Source organism: Notamacropus eugenii, chromosome 7 (assembly GCF_028372415.1).
Source record: "Notamacropus eugenii isolate mMacEug1 chromosome 7, mMacEug1.pri_v2, whole genome shotgun sequence".
NCBI lineage: Eukaryota > Metazoa > Chordata > Mammalia > Diprotodontia > Macropodidae > Notamacropus > Notamacropus eugenii.
The window spans coordinates 49,195,456-49,214,514 of NC_092878.1; the positions used below are offsets into that span (position 1 = coordinate 49,195,456).

At 39.7% G+C, this 19,059-nt stretch overlaps 1 protein-coding gene across 1 annotated transcript in view; it reads left to right on the forward strand.

Moving 5' to 3' along the window:
- Positions 1-19,059, forward strand: part of AKAP6 (A-kinase anchoring protein 6) — a 673,781-nt gene that overhangs the window by 69,297 nt on the left and 585,425 nt on the right. Inside the window, exon 5 of the mRNA XM_072623292.1 lies at positions 2,633-2,844. The gene's annotated coding sequence lies outside the window, so the exon portion shown is untranslated. The remainder of the gene's footprint in view (positions 1-2,632; positions 2,845-19,059) is intronic.

Sequence of the window (19,059 nt, forward strand, 5' to 3'; positions counted from 1 at the left end):
AGTCTTAAAGGAAGCCAGGAGTCAGAGATGAGGAAGGAGAACACTGCAAGCATGGAGGGAAACCAGTGAAAATGTCTCCTGATGTGGGTTGAAATGATTTGTTTAAGGAGGAGCCAGGAAGCCTATATCACTGGATCCCAGAGGGGGAGGCAGTGTATGAAAGGCTTTGAATATCAAACAGAGGATTTTGCATTTGATCCTGGAGGTGTTAGGAACCATTGGAATTTACTGAATGGGGAAGGCTAGCAACATGTTTAGGGTTGCACTTACAGAAAGATCATTTTGATAGTTTTGTTAATAGATGGACTGAAGTGGGGAGAAATTTGTGCCTGAGAGTATCTGTCTACCCAATCAATATAGGACTTGAAAAATTAAGATTGTCTCGCGATTAGGAGATTTTACCAATTCCTTACCATCAAAGAAATAACTTGCAGCTGGCAAAGGAAAAGAGTTCATTTGTTCTCCCTTAGCTAAGGAACTTTTAAGCCAGTTTTTTGACTTCTAATTTTAGCCCTTCACTTTTTCATAGAATCACAGATTTTTAGATCTGGATTGTAGCCCACCCTCCACCCTGAGATCATTAAATGTACTCCTATCACTTTTCAAATGAGGAAACAGGCCTATGGAGCCCCTTGGATTTGCTCAAGGCCAAGCAGTAAGTCAGTGATAGAATTTTGGAGCCTTTGAACCACCCAGTCTAGTTTTTAGGAACAATAGGTAGAAGTTGCAGAGAGGCAAACAGATTCAATATAATATAAATCTTTTTAACAATCAGAGCCATCCAGTGGTGAAATGAACCATCTCAGGAAATAATGGTTCCTTTCTCACTTGAAGTATTCAGGCATCAGCTAGATGGCCAAACATTACAGGGCTCTTGTAGCAATACAGGTTGGTAGGCTCTGAGGTCCCTCCCTTTTATGAGATTCTGTGATTCTTTCCTGTGAACTCTGCTTTCTCTCTTGGCTTTTGAAGTCTTTGATCTACAATACACAGTGAGAAGTCAGGATAACAGAGTTTAGACTTCCAGTAATAAATTGTCTGATCCTAGGCATGTCAAATGCTCTCTCTTTTTCTCTTTCTCCCATTTATAAGTTGTCACCCCTTCTCCTTCCTTCACTCTTCCCTCCCAAGCCCTCATTAGATAAAATGAAAATGATTCCTGCTCCATGCCCTCTGGGATACGGCTCTGAGTGCAGCTGCTTCTTATAACCTTCTAGCACTTTAGGTACTACATAGACTTTTTTTTTTTTTATCAGTTATAGAAATGCTGCATGAGCTCCTTTGACCTTACCCCTTGGGCTATTGGTTAACACAGCTATTTACAATCTTGCCTAGAAGCAAATAACATAATCATAATGATATATTGGATATATGCATAGCTTTTCTTTTAAGAGCTCAAAATACGCTCAGCTGTAGAGATATAACTGATTTAGGTCAGCGTGATGTCTTCCATCTCTACTTATGGACTGAGAGTATTAAATATTCAGGAGATGGGTTGCTCTGCACTACTCACCACTCTTTTCCCACACAGCAAAGGGGGGTTGTTTGTGCTTGAGAGGTGTGGTGGGAGAAAGCAGTTGGTTTAGACTGCATTTTTTTTTCTACCAGCTGGTCATGATAATAAAAGGTAAAAGATCTTGGTTTAGATGTAATTTTTTTCACACAACTGTAGTTTTTTTGGAAATAATTTCATGTGGTATAGTTAACATTTTTATTATAGGGAGGTGGGCAAGAGAGAGGAAAGAAGGGGTGGAGAGAGAGAGAGAGAGAGAGAGAGAGAGAGAGAGAGAGAGAGAGAGAGAGAGAGAGAGAGAGAGAGAGAGAGAAAGAGAGATGAGAAATGAGAGAACAGATGCCATAAAGTGGATTATTTCTAATAGCCTTGGTCCACTTGTCCTAGACATCAGGTTTGGGCCCAGAAGAGGGTCTCTCACTTCCTGTCTCATCATTTTGGTTACACAAGATAGGGTTCATCACAAAGCCAACATAAGGTTCCCTGCTCTCCCCCCAACAAGCTAGTGGATGGTCCCTAGAGATTTCTAACCCTTCATTTATGTGCCCGTCAGTCAGATGAAAGCCAGGGCTACTCTGCATGCAGAAGGTACTGTAGGTTGGTCTACAGCAGGAAATGATAAGGGAAGATTTTCATTGGCTGGTGACTTGCCCACGTTTTAAGAATAAGAACCTATTTGCTTTAGAATTGGAATAATTTGTTCAGCAGCTTAAATTCCACTTTAAAAGATTTCTCTGCTTTCTCACCTTCTCGCTTCACCAATTCCTATTTTGAAGGCTCTTAGGTAGTCCAGGAAACAACTCTTCTGAAGAGCTAAAAGAACTGTATTATTATAATTTGGTGAAGGAGAGGGGGTCAGAGGACACAGTGAAAATTCTTAACAAGAAAATATTTTTATCTGAGCTTTTCTTCTTTTCTTAACACTAATTTCATGTCCCAGATCTATTTTTTCTTTTAATGAATGTGACAGCAAAGTGTGACAGAATTTTAGTCTTTCATTTTTCTAAGCCACAAAGGTCAGAGTGCTCTTATGGTAATCTCTTTAAACCCATAGATTCTTGTCCAAGGAGGAATTCTTTTCCTTTGGTTTAAATCTTGCACATCGTCTGTTTCTTACAGAGCTTCCGTATTGTCTCGGGCTCCACTGGAAATGCAGTAAGGATTCCTAGCACATCCCAGTTGCCATGGCAACAGCAGTCTTTCCCATAATGAGCTGCATCATCTGAACTGATGTCACAGCATCATGCAGCAGGTCAAACAAGGCATCTCCTAGTATTGCATCCTACAGATGTGCCGTAAGCATCAAAAGAGGATGGTTAGAGCAGGAGATGGTAAGTGTTAAATGTCTGTGTCTTAATTGCACGGCTGTTTTGTTGGTTAGTTTCTGTCTTTCCCAAGGCAGAGATATGGGAAGGCTGCCTGCTTAAAATGGACTGGGAAGGAAGCAACTGCTTTACCTAAATCTGTTTTTCAGGCAGCTAGGCTGAGACAAAGGCCTACAAGAGCCACATATGAACCAAAATATTTATAATTGTTCTGGTTTCATCTTTGTCTGTTATTTTTGATATCCTCCTTAGACTGGCTCAGACGTATCCGATAATTTACTATGGCAGCCAAACATCCTTAGAAATAAGTGTTTCCCTATATTTGACGAGAATAAGAGATACGTATCTCTTTTTAAAATGTTGACTCATGAGTGAGTTCCTTGATCTTATGCTTAAGAAACATTCTAAGGTTTGCAGCATGAAATTGATTATTTACCTCCGTTGGGTTTCACTTCCCTTATTTCACTCACATTGTAATGAAGCAGTGCTGAATAAGCATTTCACACAGCACTGATGTGAAATATGATCTTGTACAGTGTTCTAGACAGCTTTTTTATTTTTATAAGGAAGACCAAATTTGAATTAAATGATAAAAGCCTCATGATTCATGAAGTAGCTTCGTCTTCATAGACATTCAGAGTAGTTGAAAGACTCTCACAATAGTGTTCATTCCTGTCCATTTCTGCTCAAGTTACTCCGAAAAATGTTACAGAAATTATTTGCAGACTGACTTTTAGCTGAGAAAGGAACAAGTCTCTTCTCTGCGGCAATTTCAAGGAAAGGTGTAACCCCTGGGATAGCATGTCTTAAGTGATGGTGTTGCTGGCGTCCCTTGCTTCACCTTAACCAAAGTCCATGATACTGAATTGTACCAGTTTCCTCAATTTTTGTGGCAAATGTCTATCTCTCTGGGATATCACTGACCCAGATAGAACCTCACCCAAATTCTGCAACTCTAGATAAACAGTTCTTGGTTTCTATTTCTCAGCGTTTAGGTTCCAGAAGTCTTGATTCTAGTGTTTTGGTTGTTGTTAATGCTTATCTGAGGGGAACAGAGAAAGCCAGAAGTGTGTGGTTCTTTGTTTTAGGAAATGGACATAGAAATGGATTTCCCCAGTGGAGCTGCTGAAAGGGGAGAAAGGAGGAGGCATATGTCACTTCAAGTGATCAATATGTACACTTGGAATTAGGGAGTGGTCGGTCTTTTGGCTCAGGGATGCAGAGTTGTTAGTTTGTACTGGAAGAAAGTCTTATAGAAGCACAGGATGGCATCCCCCCAAGCTCCTCTTCTATCAGAGATATATATTTTTGAAAATAGATTTTAAAAGAATTAGTAAGTCTTATGAGGAAAAAATGACTAACTAGCTCTAAACGATTCCCCCCCGCCCCCCCCACACCCTAAGATGAGGTGTGATGGCCTCATCTGGCACTAAGAAAGTCCTTAGCCAACAGTTAGTTTATCTGAGCTACATCATCTAGCTACCTCCATTATAGCCAAGCTTATGTTGGTGACTTGAAAGCTATAAGACATGACAGAGGTCAATGCAGCTTTGCTTCTTTTCAAGCACTTAGGAGGGTGAGTTGTTCATCTCTTGCTTTCTCATATTGTATGATGGGAGCAGAAAGCTCTTCTGGGATTACTGGGTGTGAGCAGGGCAGGATCTGAAGTGATGAGGTGACTGGGGACAGAGGGAAGGGGGGTTGTGAGGGAAGTGGTAGGTAGGTATGGGGGAAGGGCAAGTGTCTATCAAAGTGGCTGAATTATGAATCTGGGGAAAATAATCCATTGACTCCTTAAAAAAAGAAATAAAAAAAACAACTTGCTACACAGGGAATTGGGAGCCAAGATAGATTCTGCTTTATAATTTTTTAGTGTTAGGAAGGAATACAGGGTAACCAAATGCAGTAAGTGTATCAGTGAATCGTTTTCAGCTACTCCCTCTCCATGATGATTTGTACAGTTACTGGAAGTTGCAGAAAACAGATTCTTCTAGGACTGTAATAGAGAAAGTGAGGGCTAATGCTAAGTGTGGGGGAAGGGCACTGATGGGTGTGGACTGATGCAGTTACTTAGCAAAAAAAAAAAAAAAAAAAAGAAAGAAAAGGTACTTCCGGGCTGGTTGAGCATCAGGCTCACTCCTTCCCCCAAACGTTTGAAATGGAGCTTACATTTCCCCAAACACTTAGGATTGTGTGCCTTCCTTTTGCCCCCAGAGAACAAAACTCTCCTAATGGGAGTGGCTATCGGGATCCCAGTTTTCTTTTCAGAGGATGGGAGCCCAAGCAACTCTGCCACTGCTTGTTTTAATTACTGGGGCTGGGGCTATTTCAGTTGCTTAAGCTTTAATATATTCCCAAGGGGTGGAGAGGGTGTATCTGGGAGAGGAAGGAGGGGGAGGAAAAAGAGGAGAAAGAGAAGGAAAAGGAGGGGAGAACCCAAAGGAAGGGCACACAAGCATTTGTCTCCTTTACAGTACTGTTGCATCCTGGAAACTTTTCTAGGACTCATGTAATTCTGTTGATGATTTTAAAACTACCAAAGAGCCTGATGGGCAGGAGTTCTTCATCTGGGGTCTATAGAGCCTTAGGTTTTGTAAGGTGGGAGAGAGGGAATGAGATGAAATTAGATGGGAAAAAAATTACACCTTTATATTCACTAACCTGTAATTGAAATTTGTCATTTCTTCAATTATGAATATAATAAACATTATTTTGAGAAAGGGTTCATAGGATGTACCAGGCTGCCAAAGGGTCCATCATGAAGAATGGTTAAGAAATTCTTCTGTAGAATATATGTGACTTGGTTCATTCCTGGGTCACAGAAGACCCAGATCCCTTCTTGGGAGGAGGTGAGGGATGTGCTGCCTTGTTAACTGCATATGGAATGTGTGTGTGTGTGTGTGTGTGTGTGTGTGTGTGTGTGTGTGTAAAATCTTAATTGTCCACCCAGTACAGAGAAGTGTTAGGCCTTCAAAATCATACCTGTTCCACCCCATTCCACATTGATCCACACAGTGTAATAAAAAAGAAAAAAATGACCCACAAGTGGGAATTTCATCTCTTGCACCAAGATTGAGCCAAAGACCTTGAACAGTTTGTGAATCCTAGGGAGATCTGAATATATGCATTGCTCCAGAAGGTTTAGTTTCCCAAAACTCAGTCTTAAATCACCATGCCTGACATCTTTTATTAGGATGTGGGATACTTGGAAAAATAAAATGAAATTGGCATGGATGGTGGGATCATACTAGAACATTCCAACTTGTTGAACCCAGCTCTAGTTCCTCAGATAGGATACTTATAGTTAGATTCTTGCTATACTACAGCTGGAAGGAGTTCTTTTGATCCATCACCTTCATTTTACAGCTGAAGAAGCAGAGGTTCAGATAAGCACGGTGGTGAAACGACTTGCCCAAAAATCACTAAAGAAGATCTGTGATTTGATCTCAGATTTTAAGGTGCCCAAGTCCAGAATTACCCTTTTCTCTAAACCTTGAATTTCTCATGCTGTTTCCATTCATCCACAAGTCACTTGCAAGTAAAAGAAGTGGGGACTGCTTTCTTCTATCCCCAAGAGGCTGACTGCTCAGCTGTGAGAGTCCATTTCAGAGACTTGGCTTGAAAGAGGAGCAGTCTCTCTGTTCATTAAAGAATTGACTGTTGCCCTTGTTTGGTAGAGAATTCAAATTTTGCTTAACCCAGATAGGGTTATCAGAATGATTATCTCATGCCCCCTCTGGGAAGCCATGTGTCTAATATGAATTGATGATATGAATCATCCTTATTTTCCTCCTGTAGTCTGCCTCTGGTGTCATTCTGAACCTGCTATATGGGAATCTTGGCATCTTCCTTTTATAAGAGTAATGGACACAGATAATCTGATATTGCCTCTGGCATTACTTGCATTTTAAAATCTAGTTCCAAAACTCCTTGGGGAGAGAGGAGATGGTTCATTGGGGTGGCAGGTCAGCTTTGCCCTAAGGAAAGCCTCAAGCTTTTTACCTTACTGGAGGAGGAGAGGTCTGATGGGGAAAGTGATGAGATTCTCAGAAGGCAGTTTAACTGGAGTCAGCAACGAAGGAAGCTGGAAAGCATAAGTTAGCAACAGCAGGTTGAAATTGGTAGTTCTACTGAAAAGTATTTTGGACTGTGTTATTGGAGGGAAAGTCACTTTGCTTTTGTTTCAATTCTAGAGCAGGGGAATGGGCTAGGGTCCTTAGTAAGTTGATTTCACTCATTCTGTAATGGTTTTGTATTGTATATGCATCAGTAGACGAATTTAATACCATCTTCCTATCCAATTGCCTGTATTTGTGATATCATGCTCATCTCCTTATCCTTCCAGAGCCTTAGACTCTGCTCCTGGGATGTCTGACTCTAATAGGTGTGTTTTGGCCTTTGCTTGCCTGAAACCAGGCCTCCCGGAAGAATTAACATCTCTAAATGAAGCCACGACTCATGTATCTCCTCATTCCCTTGTGTATAATCTTCACTCATTAGGATATATACTCCTGAAGGGCAGAGGTTGTCTTTCTTGCTTGTATATGTGTCCCCGACCCTTAACCTAGTGCCTAGTAAGTGTTTAATAAATGCTTTGTATATCTGCATGTTTATAGCACATATATCAACAAACTGTCTTGTATAATATCTATTTTTTCTCTATGCTTGTCTATCTGTCTCGAGATTGGAATGAGTGAAGGTTAATTTTAAATTTTAAATTCAATAGAGTTAGCATATTACTTGCATGTACAATTATAATAAAAAGCACCAATGATACTTCAGTTTAAATGATGTATAAGACCATCTGGATTTATATAATATAAGTCAAATTGTGGTTATTTGTAAAAGATGATTCTCCACTTTAAAAGGGATTTGCCATTGGATACTGTTAAGAAGTTACCTCTTGGATCATCAATTTCGTCATGCGTAAAATGAGAGGAAACTGGATGACAGAATCTCTCAGGCTCCTTCCAGGCTTAAGAGTCTATGGTGATATAGCTCTTTGTCCTTTATGACATTAAGAATATTTCATATTTATACTTAGTGTTGAAAGGGGCCATAGGTTATCATCTAATTCATCTCTTGATTTGCATATGAAGAAATTGAGTGTTGCCTACTTGCTTAGGGATCACACAGACATCAAGTAACAGAACAGAGATTCACACACAGATCTTCTGATAGTAAACACCTCGTCCTTTCTAGTACACCATTTTGTTCATGATCTGAAAGCACAACTATCAGAATTTCAGATAATTAGTAAGCCTTTACTAATCATCTACTATGTGCCAAGCACTACACTCTTCCCTGAGGGTACAAAGATAAGAATAAAACAGTTCTTGTTGTCGAGGATCATATATTCCACTGGGAGAAAACACATACACATGTAAGTGTATGAATATATGTGTATGTGTTTATATCTATGCATACTTATACATGTATATATGCTTACACTCATGTATACATGTGTATCTATAAATATACTCTGATACCAACATTTATGTATACATGTATAAATACATATATTTATACACATATATGTACATAGAAATGTTTATACTAAAATATATATGTGTGTATATGTATATACACATATATACAAAATATATGAATAAGTAATATGTAAAATAAATACCCAAATAATTTGGGGAGTCACTAGCAACTGGAGAGAAAGGCTTCTTTATAGGAGGTGTTACTTGAGCTGAGCTTTGAAGGAAGCTAGAGATTCTAAGCAACAGAGGAATTCCAATAGGTAGATGGTTCTCCTTTAAAACAAAAAGATACCTGGGGCTGCATATCTTATTGGTTACAGTGTACTGCTAATGGGAACAAGGAAAATGAGTTCAGTTTTCATGCATACTCATAAGCTTTGCACTGTTCTGCCTGTTTGGGTGGTTGGATGGTACAATGGATAGAGACTTGGTCTTGTTCATGATGATCTGAATTCAAATGTGCCCTCACAAGCTACATTTCTCAGCCTCCATTTCCTCAGGTTTAAAGTGGGAAATAATAATAACACCTACCTCATAGGGCTCTTGTGAGGATTAAATGAGATAATATTTATAAAGTGCTTTTATAAGGATGATAGCTATTATAATTCTTGAACCCTGGTGACTGGCTTAAAATACATGTGCCTTTGGTGCTAAGGAGGACTGGAAAAGAGAGAGAAGGTATGTCGAAATAAGACCTCAATTGCCAGTAGGACTATAGAGAATAATTTTTTTGGATAGTCTGGAACTTATAGATCATCATAGAAAATCAGCTTATAGGACTTGAACCACTAATGACAGATCAATGGATTCATTTTTTGTATACCACGAATGGCAGATTACTTTTTAACCCAGTCAGTAAACTCTGAAAATTTGTTGCCAACATTTCTTGTTGGGGAAGAGATGAGATCTTTTCTTCTTTGACTGTGAGTTTACTGACTCTTCATCTTCAAGGTAGCAACACACCAGTAGCTTGAAATTATAAATGTAACAGTTCATGTCTCTTTCAGTGAAATGTGTAATTCCAGCCTATGTGTTAAAATTTAAACCCATGCCAAGTTGAGCTCCGTGAGACTCTCCCTTGAAGTCATCCAATTTTAGTTCATATGGCCGGGTTCTCCCTGGTCGACTACCCTAATGTAGCATTGTTGACTCCTGACCTCTTCATTAGATGAGGCATCGTTTAGCACTAGCAATGATCTGACCCAAAGCGGCGCTCCTAACTTTAGGAGTACAGGTCAGATGTATGAAGTATTTGAGGGAGTGGCAGAAAAGTACAGTGATCATTTTCTGGCATAGAGAAAAAACAAAAGAAAAACAGCATCAAAAGTCTCCTGCCTCTGATGATTCCTAATTCTGACTCTTTTCTCTGATTTTATCTGTCTTCTCCTTGCTGTGAGCCAGGAGCATGACCCTTGGCATCATTGGATGGAATTCTTTTCCTTTCTGAAGTGAGAAAACCAGGAGCAAACTTTTTACTATAGGAGATGCATGGGACTCACCTCCAATCAGAAAGCAAATTTTTATTCTTTGGCTTGTGTAAACAGCATCCCTTAAATAAAAAACTGCTCTCAATGGTCTCTCTGTGGTTTTTCACTGTTGATATTTGCATAGAGAGCTGGTCTTAGAGCCAGGAAGTCCTGGATTGTAATCTCACCTTTGACACTCATTTATATGGTGACCCGCACAAATAACAACTTTCAGTACTGTAGGCAACTCTGTAGGATTGTGGGTGGCAGAAATGGTTTCTACATGGATTGGTGGAGGGAATTTTCTATCTGGGAGATCTATCTATCAGTTAAATCACCAGTTGCTGTCCTCTCTCTCTCTCTCTTTCTCCTCTTCCTTCCTTCCTTCCCTCCTTTCTTCTTCTTTTCCTTCTTCTCCTCCTCCTCCTTTTTCTTCTTCTCCATCTTCTTCTTCTCCTTCTCCTTCTCTTCCTCCTCCTCCTTCTCTCACCCCACCCTCCAAAGGCTTTGTTCCTAAACACACATTCTTCTCTCCTTCTTGTACTGTAGAGATTCAGTAAATATTTGCTAATACCAGTTATATCAAAGCCACTATACTAGGCACAGGGGACCCAAAGATGGAGCTGATAACATAATAGAATGGATATTATGTGCATGTAAATAAGTATGATGCAAGACAGGATATTTCAAGGGCAAAAGAGAAATAGACAAAGTGGTCTAGGAAGATTTCCTACCACTTTCAGCTGTAAGGAAAGAAAATGGGTACATGGAGGAGAGCCACCTTCAATCAAGAGAATCAAGAGAAGAGGGAGTGCATTCCCTACAGAAAATGGCCTGCCCAAATGGATGGATATGGAAGAGTGGATCATGAAATCAAGATCTCCATGTGTTTGTGTTGGGGGTTAGCTTGGGGTACATTCTATGGAGTCACACATGGGTAGCCAGAAGCATCTAGGGGAGCACAGTGGATGCTTCAAGGAATGTACTCCAAACCCTGTTACATGATGAAATAAAGAATAAATAAAAGAAAGTAATGTGAAATTAAGACTGGAGGAGGCAGGCAAGGGCCAGATGATGGAAGGCCTTATATTAGCTAAAAATTAATTAGATAAAAAGTTTATATTTTCTATGTGGTCAGAAATGCCTTAGGAAAGTGATTTTAGGGGCACTCTCCCCTAGACCCTCACCTACTCATACCTGGAATGCACTCCCTTCTGACCTCTGCTTATTAAAATCTTACTTCTAAGGCTTCTAATCTTAATGGAATTTCCCCTAAGGTCTCCCAAATGAAAGAGACCTTTCCCCCTCCCAAATTTTCTTTTAAATTTTGTCTTGAGTATTAAAGGCAGACAGAAACTGGTGGAAGAAAGATCATGTAGGAGGCTATAGCCCAGAAAATAAGCGATCAGGGATCCAATATAGAAAGGAGGGGATCAATATGAGAAACTGTGGGAATAGAAGCCCTAACGGTGAGAGAGAAGGTAGGTGATAACCTGAACTTTTGAACTTTCCCCTATCCTCTCCTGTATTGTATGGACATTCATCTACATATTTTAATCAACCCTTCAAAACTCAGTAATCCAAAAAAAAATATGTATTGTGTGCCCATGATGTTCAAGGCTCCATGCTGAAGGTATAAAGTACATAAAAATTAGGTAAATATATATAGGATCTATATTTCTGATTTCATTGATACAGGGAACTGGATATTGGTGAGGAAATTCCTTCTATTAAAGTAGATCAGTAACCATTTTGCAATTGACAGTCTTAGATAATTGCCTCAGGGTGCTGAGAGGTTCTGACTTGCCCAGAGTCACATAGCTGGCGTATGTGAGAAGTGAGAGTGAACCCTAAGTCTTCCTGATTCCAAGGCCAGTTCTCTATTTACTATGCCATGCTGCTTCATGTAAGCTGTATACTGTACGTGTAACATATTTATGTCTGCAAGGGTTACGTAAATGTGGCTTGGAGGAGACCTTAATAAATACAGCTTGAATGTTGCCCACTTGATCTCAAGGAAGAGTTTGATCCTTGCCTTGAAGGAAATAGAAGGGATCACAAAACTACCTACTCTGTTTTCTCTGAGAGGAGGTATAGGACTAGAATTACATCTATCTCCTAAATAATGCTGGTCTTTAGGAACACAATTGGCTCAGAATAAACCATTCTGGTCACTATGTCTTAAGGGTGGTTAGAAAGGTATCCCTTAGCTTGCAGTGACCAGCTCAGTCCCTCCCACCAAATGCAAGTTACACAAAAGACCATCACAATGGTGAACCATGAGTCAACCCATATAGCTAAGCAAACAGCAAACAGAAATCAGAGAAGTTATACAGGTTAGAATATACCAGAAAATAAATGAAGTGAACAAGTTCTTTCTCTGGGAGTGAAATATCTTAGCTCAACCAAAAGAGAGGATTCAATCTCACCCAAGGAGAAATACCTGAAAGTCTTCTAGGCAAGCTGGAAATCAGGCAAGGATACATGGAGGAAACTGACTTTTCCACCCTGTCTTCAAGAGAGTGTTTCTCCTCTCTGGAGTCAATCCTAAAGAAAGCCTCGAAACATGTATGTATCTCCAAAAGAAGGAAAGAAGAATGTCTCTCCTCTTCAAAGGTCTTGCATCTACTCAGACCCTCTGGAAAGCATAGAGTTTCACATCAGCTTTGTCTTCACCAATTAGAGAAGTAGTCTTACACAAAATGCTCCAGGCGTGGGCCAAAAACCTGTGTTATATTTACTTAACGTACACATACATAAGGTCACCTAAATCTTGTTGGTTTAATACTGGCTTAAAGCGTTAATCCAATTACCGTTCTCCTTTGCTTCTTGCAACATTTGACACAGTTGAAAACCTGCTTGTTCTGAATATTTTTTTTCTTTTTTGGATTTTGTGACCCTGGTATTTCCTATCTTAGTGAAGAAATTCCTTCTATCAAATTTGAAATTTACTGCCTTAGAAAATTGCCTGAGGCACTGAGAGGTTCAGGGACTTGCCCAGAGTCACACTTGCCTCCTCCTATCTTTAATAATAAATATTTTTCTTTCTTTTTCAGTTGTTTTTCAGTTATGTGAGTCTCTGTGACCGCATTTGGGGTTTTCTTGGTAACCTGGAGTAGTTTGCCATTTCCTTCTCCTGCTCATTTTACAAATGAGGAAACTGAAGCATACAAGTCAAGTGATGTGACTTGCGCAGGGTCACTTAGCTAGTAAGTGTATGAGGGCAGATTTGGACTCAGAAAGATAAGCTTCCTTCCAAGCCTCTATCTACATTGTGCCACCTTGCTGCCCTCTAATAATAAATAAACCACATCTATATAGTATTTCAAAGCTTACAATGTGCTTTCCTTTCTAACAACCTCATGTGATAATGTAATCATTATTTCCTTCATTTTGCAAATGAGAAAGCCAAGGTTAGAGCCCAGAGCCACATAGCTAAGATATAACAGAGCTGGAACTCAAAGAGAAATCTTGTAGCTTCCTTGTCAGTATCCTCCTCAATATACTGTTCAATTTCTTCAGCTCTGTCTTTTCTGTTTTCACTGGTTTTACTTCCTCTTTCCAACCTCAGGCCTTTCTATTTCTGACCTTTCTCTCTCTTCATTCTCCATTGGGATTTTCATTCACGTCCACAGCTGCAATCATCATCCCCCCCTAACTTAAACCTCCAGCCCGGATTTCTCTGCTTGGATCCAGATTTCCACCTTATATTCCTAATGACTTACTGAACACTTCCAAGTGGGTGTTAGTGCTAGAGGTTCTAGCCCTTCAAACTCAACATGACCAAAATGGAGCATATTGTCTTTCCCACAAAACCTAATCCTTCTTGGCTGGGGCAGCTAGGTGGTGCAGTGGATAGAGCACCAGTGGAGGAGTCAGGAGGACCTGAGTTTAAATCTCACCTCAGATACTTGACACTCACTATCTGTGTGACCTTGGGCAAGTCACTTAACCCCAATTGCTTCATCCTGGGTCATCTCCAGTCATCCTGATGAATATCTAGTCACTGGATCCAGATGTCTCTGGAGGAGAAGTGAGGCTGGTGACCTGTACAGCCCTCCCTCACTCAAAACAAAGTCAAGTGCAAGTCATGTCATCATTTCTCTGATGGCGTGGTCTTCTTCAGCAAAAAAGCACGAACACACAATCCTCCTTGCCTATAGCTATCAATGGGATATCTAGTATTTATAGAACTCTTTCAAGTTTACAAGGCACTTCACATTTGTTATCTCATTTGATTCTCGTAACAATTACAGAAGATAGAGGCTCTCATATGCTCTTATTATCCCCATTTTACAGATGAGAAGACTGAGGCTGGGAGAAGTTAAGTGACTTGCCCATAGTCACACAGCTAGTAAATATATATGAGGTGGGAAATTCCAGTTAGGTCTCCATTCTTTCTGACTCCAAGTATGGCACTCTGTGTCAACTTACTGAGCAACTTAACCCTCTGAGTAATCTTGGACTCTTCCTCCTTTCTCTTCACTCACAACCAGTCTGTTCTCAAACCTAGTCATTCCAATCCACCCACCTTCTTAATACAAGTCTCAAATGTTTTTTTAATATCCTTTTTTTCAGTTTCTCCTCTACATCCTCCATTATCTCCACCTATAAAGTCATTGTATGGCTTCTTACCAGAGTAATCTTAGTACACTGAGCTGTTCTTGAGAAAGCGTAAATAAAGTACCGGATTTGAAGCCAGGGAGACCTGGGTTCAAATCCTGTCTTTGATACTTAGAAGTTATGTGAACATGGGTAAGTCATGTAACTTCTCTGGATCTTATCTGTAAAACAGGAATCATAAAAATATCTGTCATACTGACCTTATAGCATGGGCTGTGAGGCTTAAATGAGATACTCAATATAAAGGATTTTGCAGACTTTAAAGAACCATATCCATATATGTGTGTGTGTTCATACAATTTACAAATATATAATATAGATGAAATTTATAAACATATCAGCGTCAGTTATTCTTATGACAGGCATGCAGAAAGCATAGGTTAGGGGTCCTAGTGTACCCTGGGCTGGCCTTTCTAAGGGGGAGGGGAAGGAGAAAGACCAATGGAAATTATGTTTTCTACGGTATGCTGGCCCATGTCTATGAATATTATGTCCTCAAAAAACCCTTCAGTCATTCTCTCAAGTCTAAAGGAAAACATTTACATTCCATGACCTGGTATTCAAGGCCCTCCTTGGCTTTGCCAATTTATCACCCACCATTTCTCATTTCGCACACTTTACTTTCCAGCTGACCCAGATATTCTGGTGCTTTCCCACTGTATGAATTTCATTGTGCTTTTTCCTATCCTTTGAACACTGTACCCATTTTATGACTATTACATTTTTGCTTGTCCTTTGAGATATGGAAGGCTTTCCTGATTTCCCTAGGAATTATCTTTGGTTTCTTGGACCTCATTTCACTTGTTTCTTCTTCTTCCTTCTCCTTCCTTCACCTTCTTCTTTTGTTTTCTTCTACTTCTTTTTCCTCTTCTTTTCCTTGTTCTCCTCCTTCTCCTTCTTGTCTGGAGCTATGATGTCATTGCTGTCATCTCCCAGTATGGAAACTCCCTCTACCAAAGCCAATGGGCAACTTAGCATCTTGGAGAGATGCTATAAAAATGAGAACATTAAGCGAAAATGAGAAGTTAAGTGATTTGCCCCCTGGTCACCAGCTAGCATGTGTCAAAGGTAGAGCTTGCACCCAGATCTTTCTGACTCCAAGTTCAGCTCTCCATTTACCTCCTCTCCTGTGCTTTCTCCCTTTGATATATTTATCTTACTTTATTTTGTATTATCTTTTCTTGTGGGTGTTGTAAAGTCACTGAGGGCTGGGACCATATCTTATAGATTTTTATCCATAGTAATCTCTGTCCTATTAGGCTCTAAATACATGTTTATTGAATCTCTTTTAATCTCTCTCTGTCTCTCTCTTTCAGTCTCTGTCTCTCTTTCTCTCTCTGTCTCTCTTTCTGTCTCCCTCTGTCTTTCTATCTCTCTATCTTACTCTCTCTTTTTATCTCTCTCCTCCTCCCTCACCCTCTTTCTCCCCTTCTGTCTTTGTGTCACTGTATCTCTCCCTTTCCCCTTCCCCCTGTTCCTTCTTTTTTTTCTCCCTCCTTCTTCCAATCAGCAGGCTCCCTTCTAAGGCTCTTCCAGACTTTCAGGACAATTCAGAGTACTCCATACTCAGCTCTAAATTGAGCTCTTCTACTTTCTCTTTTCCTGTAAGAACAATATGTTTTTTGTGACCAAGCCCTTGGTGTATATTTATGGTTTCAGGTGAAAATGTCTCTCCTTGTAATCAGCTAAATCCCAGTTAAGTAGGTATCCCTTGAATTCTGCCTACATACATTCCATGACTAGCCCTTCATTTTGGGTGATAGAGGTGGGAGGGCAGATATATTCTCCTCAGCCTCAAACATTCATTTGAGGTACCTACTAATTTCCATTTTTTTTTTGTGTCCTTACTTGAAATATCTTTCTAAAACACTGACTATCTACTCACACCATTTTCAACTCATCTTGGGATCTTTCCTTTTTCTGACTTCACTTATAGATCCAGTTTCTTTCCCCACAATTCAGGGTTCTAAGGCTTCTGTCACATTTTACAACAATCCCCCTTCACATGGGGCACATTTCAAGGTTCTCAACTCTCCACCGTTGTTTCTTCTGCTAGAACTTTAGTAAAAAAAAAAACCCAACAAAACAAAAAAAAACCCAACTAAGACTTGTTTCCATCTCACATACCCTTTATTTTCTCTCTTTCCAGTCAAAGTGGACACAGGCACCCATGAAGAAGTCTGTTTGTAGCTAACTAATAATAGTTGTGTTAAATGATTAACTCCGTTGATGGTATATCAAAATAGCCTGTCTGGTCCCTTTTAAAAGTCAGGTTGTTGAATCATTCTCGGAGAGACAGCCGGTGTGTTTGGGGTTAATAGAAAACAGCTGATGCAGTGATAGCCTGTGCCTTTACTTTGCAAGGGAGTGAGTATCCAGAGAGAAAAGGAAGGTTGTTTCAGATGGTTGTATAGCTGTTTCATGAAATTCATGTGGGGGAGGCTTTGAGGTTTATCTGAAAGGGTGATTACACTAAAAAAGACAGAACTTAGAAACGACTAGATGGCACATAAGACACGATCAGAAAAGCTATGCTAAAGATAGCCTAGTGTTTATTTATTTGGTGAATAACAAAGCAGCATCAGTCCGATTTCTTTAAAACACTAGATTTTCACAATCGACGAGAACAAACTGAGCTAGAGGGGATTCTGGGAGAATTATCATGTTCAAGTTAAAGAATACAATATACATGGCTTTACTTCTTTTTCCCTACTGGTTCCTTGCTCTGTTTGGTATTGTTTGGATAATGTTTCATAAATGAGCGATTTCTATGTTCACAGTTGAACAATTATATGTTCATATCACTGGTGCATTATTTCCCTGGGGTTCTTTAAAGGGCTACATAAGAATGAGCTGTTACTACTATTGCTATTACTGTCTATTTCTAAAGCTTTTTATGCCTAAACAGCAATACATGCTCTGCTCCCCAGTTATGAGGCTCCAAAGTACATGATGGCAGCAAAGGGGAGGCCAAGGACACATCAGGAAACAGAAGGTGTGAGATGCCTTGAGCACAGTCATTTATTCAAATTCCATTTATTAAGGGCTTGCAAGGTGCAAAGCACTATAAATGGGTCCCGAGCATTTCATCAACGATAAAAATTTCACATCTCCAAATTCACAGCCATGTGGGGGCCTTTATATTCTTCCCCTGCCTCTACAGTTTGCTCCAAATCTGAATGGGCATAAGAACCCCTAGGGTCTAGTGAATACAGACTGCTTGATTTAAACATGTGGGCAGATGAAGTCTGCTCCCCTGTGGGGCTTGAGGTAGGAGAAAAAGGAGTGCACAACCTGCCCCCTTTCTCCTTCCCTGTCTCGTTGGCTCCTTTTCTTTATTCCAAAGGGGAAGGGGGTACACAAAAACAGGTCACACTCTATAATGGGATGAAAGTAAAGACCTCCAAAGGGGAATCAGAATGCCACTCCAACTTACATCCTATAAAACAGGAAACCTCCTGCAGGATAAATAAAGAGTTATTTATAATTATAGTTTGGGGGTATGGTCAACGTTTAGAAAATGGAGTTTAGGTCTTGTTTTTTTCCATCTTTGCATTGATTTTGCCCTAAGTACTAATGAGCTTTCACAGTTCTTGATACTTTAATTATTTTCTGTACAAGAAACCCTTATTAGGGTTAGGATATGAGATGAACTTGAAAGATTTTTAAATGACTTTATTAAATTAATCCATATTGCCTAAGCAGTTCTGAATATCCCTCTCTTAAGTACAGGCTTTTAGAATTCTGAGGTCTTCATGGGTCAACTGAAATATGTATTGATTCTTATATTGCCCCCCCCCCTTTTTTTTTTTTACAATTCTTAAGTGACGTTAGGTTTCCTTAAGGAGCTATATCTATTTCCCTTCCTTTTAAGCCACAAATCCTTAGCCTTACATCTCAGTTTGATAGATGGGCTAGGTTTCTGAAAGAATCTTCAATAAAAGCATCAGATGGGAGGAATAAAATGCTAAAGCAACCACTGTCAGTTTTGTCCCTGCCATTAAAATGTTCTGATGAGAAATAAAACGAAACCCTGCTTCGAAAAGATGAATTTGTTTGGCCGGATGACTCAAGTGCTTTCTCAACAGGGCATCTGACCATGACTATCCTGACTTAGAGGTAAAGTGTCCTCTAGCTGGGGATATCTGTAGCCATTCTCCTTCCCATGAGACAGTCTAAATGCACTTTGGAACCAAGGAGGGAGCTTTCAGTAGGCACTGAGCTCAGGGAGCAGGTGGGAGGACTCTTTCCTGAAATTTAAACCATATTGACAGCATTCTTTTTTTAGAATTCTCTCCTTTTTCAAAAGCAAAACAAAAACCTCAGGCAATTAGAAAATCAGACCTGTGCATTCTGGGACATGTTAGTTGTTAGAATACATCAAAATAATGCCAGATTGGGCACAAATAAATGTGGATTTAAGAATCCATTTATAATCTTGTCGAATATATTTTTTACTTCCTTAGTATGCACTTATTTGACAAGGCTCTGAGCCATGAAATGTCTTTAGTACATTTTCTTTTTAAGTGCCTCAGAATGCTAAAAGGCATTTTAAAAGGCACTTTAAAAAAAATCCTTATGGGGATGATAATCATTTGATGTTATTACAGTCTCTGTGGATTTGCTCACATCTGGAGCATGTC